The following is a 2,884-nucleotide window of genomic DNA, read 5'->3' on the forward strand; positions in this document are numbered from 1 at the left end:
AACGGTATGGACCATGTAACATGATAAATTAGATGAGCAAGAGTCACTTACAATATAATAGTTTTCAGAAGTTCTGCGACCAGTTAATATTACTTTACCGTTTTTATTTAAAATTTTACACCCTAGGTTAGAGAATTTCTACGCTACGATTTTTATCGCATATTTGAGAAATGCTTAATAAGTTGTGTTTTAAACCTTCTACATATAAGACATTCTCAAATAAAGGGAGGTTAGAAAGTTGAACTGTACCTTTGCCAATAATCTTGTAGTTGCTACCATCACTAACTAAGACTAAACCATCAGTCATGTCTTTAAGAGTGGTGAACAAACCTTTGCCACTAGTCATGTGCCTAGAGCATCCACTGTCTAGGTACCACTTTGAATGGCTTGATGCTTTGAAAGTCATGTGGGCAACCAAGCAAGTAACTTTAGGAACCCATTTCATAACTATTTTGGGTTTAGGAGTATAGTTGTTCTTCTTATGATTGTAGTTGTTATAAGACCGACCCATTAAGTTATATTTCAGGAGCTCCTTAAGTAAATCAACAATTTTCTCAACTAAAGGATTACGATTCTGATTTTTATAGTTGATATGGTTACTTTTAGGTTTTAAGGATTGAAAAGTTTTTGCATTTTTAGAATAATTCTGATTTGAACTTTTCCCTTTTGAGTTTGAAGACTCTCTCCTTTCACGAACTTAGGAGGAGTATTCTTATGTTTGGGAGGAATATTTTTGTCGTAGCCCAAACCGGATCAGTCGCCACATTTTCTGGATCCGGATAATAGTTTTTTAAACTTAGGATCTCCTTGGGCATACCTCCATGTATCCTTTAAACTCAAAAGTGAAGAGACTTCAAGTTTTAGTTTTTCATTTTCAGATTGTAGATTTTCAATAAGGGATGTTTTGAAATTTAATTCGCATTTAGTTTTTTCAAAAGAATTTGAAATATGAGATTTTTCAAAAATAAGAATATTAAAATTTTCTTTAAGTGTCAAAAACTTTTTTTTCTGAAGTTTTAGTTTTACGACAATTTTACAACTTTGCTTGTATAGGGCATTGTAAGCATCTTGGAGATGTTCTTCATTTTCATGATCACTATTCAGATTTTCTTCACTAGTTGAATCATCATGATCTGAAAAAGTAAACTTGGCTAAAGTCATAAGGGCTTTTACTTCATTACCCGACTCAGTTTTAGAATCTTCTGATTCAGAAGAGGCTTCAGAGCCAGAAGATTCATCCCAAGTAGCTAACATACCTTTCCTTTTAGGTTTGTCCTTTTTAGGACACTTGTTCGCTAAATGCCCATATTCATGGCAGTTGTAACATTGACTATCTTTTAAAGATTTTCAATTTTTAGATTTAGATCTTTTCTTATCATTAGATTTTTGAAAATCAACCCTCTTTTTTACTTTTGAACATTTTGTAAAACTTTTTAGCTAAAAGAGCCATATCATCTTTAGAATTTTCTACATCAGAATTACTATTTTCTTGAGAAATAAATTTAGATGATTTAAGAGCGATGGATTTAGCTTTAAGAGCTTTAAAGTTTAACTCATAGGTTTGTAAAGAACCAACTAACTCTTTTCCCTCATATTATCGGTATCACGAAGTTCCTGGATCGCAGTCACCTTTGAATTGAACCGTTCAAGTAGTGAGCGTAGTATCTTTACACAGACTTTACTTTCTGGGATTTTATCACCGAGACCCCACATAGAGTTGACAATGTCATTCAATCTAGTATAAAAGTCCATGAAAGTTTCACTTTCCTCCATACATATTTCCTCAAATTTGGTTATGAGGATTTGGACTTTAGATTTCTTGACAATTATTGTTCCCTTATGTGTCATTTCTAAAATATCCCAGGCTTGCTTTCCAGTATCACAGGACATAATTCTTTTGAATTCATCCGGTGATAGTGCGCAAGTTATGACATTTAAAGCCTTTGCATTGACACTACTCTCATTTTTCTGAAGTGTGGTCCAAGTAAAATAAGGTGTGACTTTCATTAATTTGGATCCATTGATACCAGTTACTTCAGTGGTAGGAGGGGTCCATTCAGCCACTGTGGCTGGCCACACGTTCTCATCCATAGATTTTAAGAAAATCCTCATTCCGGCTTTCCAATAGGCATAATTGGAGCCACCAAATGGTGGAAGCCTAGTGACTAAAAGACTATCAAAATTTGACATCTTAAATAGCTCAGATCAATTAGCTCAGGAAATAAATCCAAATAGAATAATTAAAAACGAGCTATTAGGCTCTTATACCACTTGAAATGGCTGACCTATATGTCCTAGAGGGGGGGGGGGGGGTGAATAGGACTATGCCAAATTAAAACTAAACAGCGGAATTAAAATAAATTAAATACAGATAGTAATAAACAATCCCACAATATTGAATTTAAAGACAACCTCAAATGTACGAGTATTGAGAGGTTGATACAAATGTTGTTCTAAGGACAACCTTATACCATAAAAACCAAAGGTTTATGACAGGACAACCTTACAAGAACGGTTTGTATATCAAAAACTCAAACTTGATATAGAGGAATAAATAAATAAATAAACAGCAAGAAAGGAAATCTAAACTATTACAACATTCCCACACATCCACATAAAGATTACAGCATTCTTCACAAATGTAATAAGGGAAATTACAATCATCCACAAAAAGAAATAAACATTCAAACCACAAAACCAAAAATTATAGTGGTTCACTTGTGTGTACACCAACTGTTTAGACAAATAGCCACACAACTACTCTACTCCTAATATCCCCATACAGTGGATATTAGCGTTCACTATGAAAATAAGTTTTTTCAGTTCACCTAAAACCCTCACAATTGTGTCTTTCAAGTGTGATTACACAATTCAAAAACCCCAC

This window comes from Magnolia sinica, chromosome 4 (assembly GCF_029962835.1).
Source record: "Magnolia sinica isolate HGM2019 chromosome 4, MsV1, whole genome shotgun sequence".
NCBI lineage: Eukaryota > Viridiplantae > Streptophyta > Magnoliopsida > Magnoliales > Magnoliaceae > Magnolia > Magnolia sinica.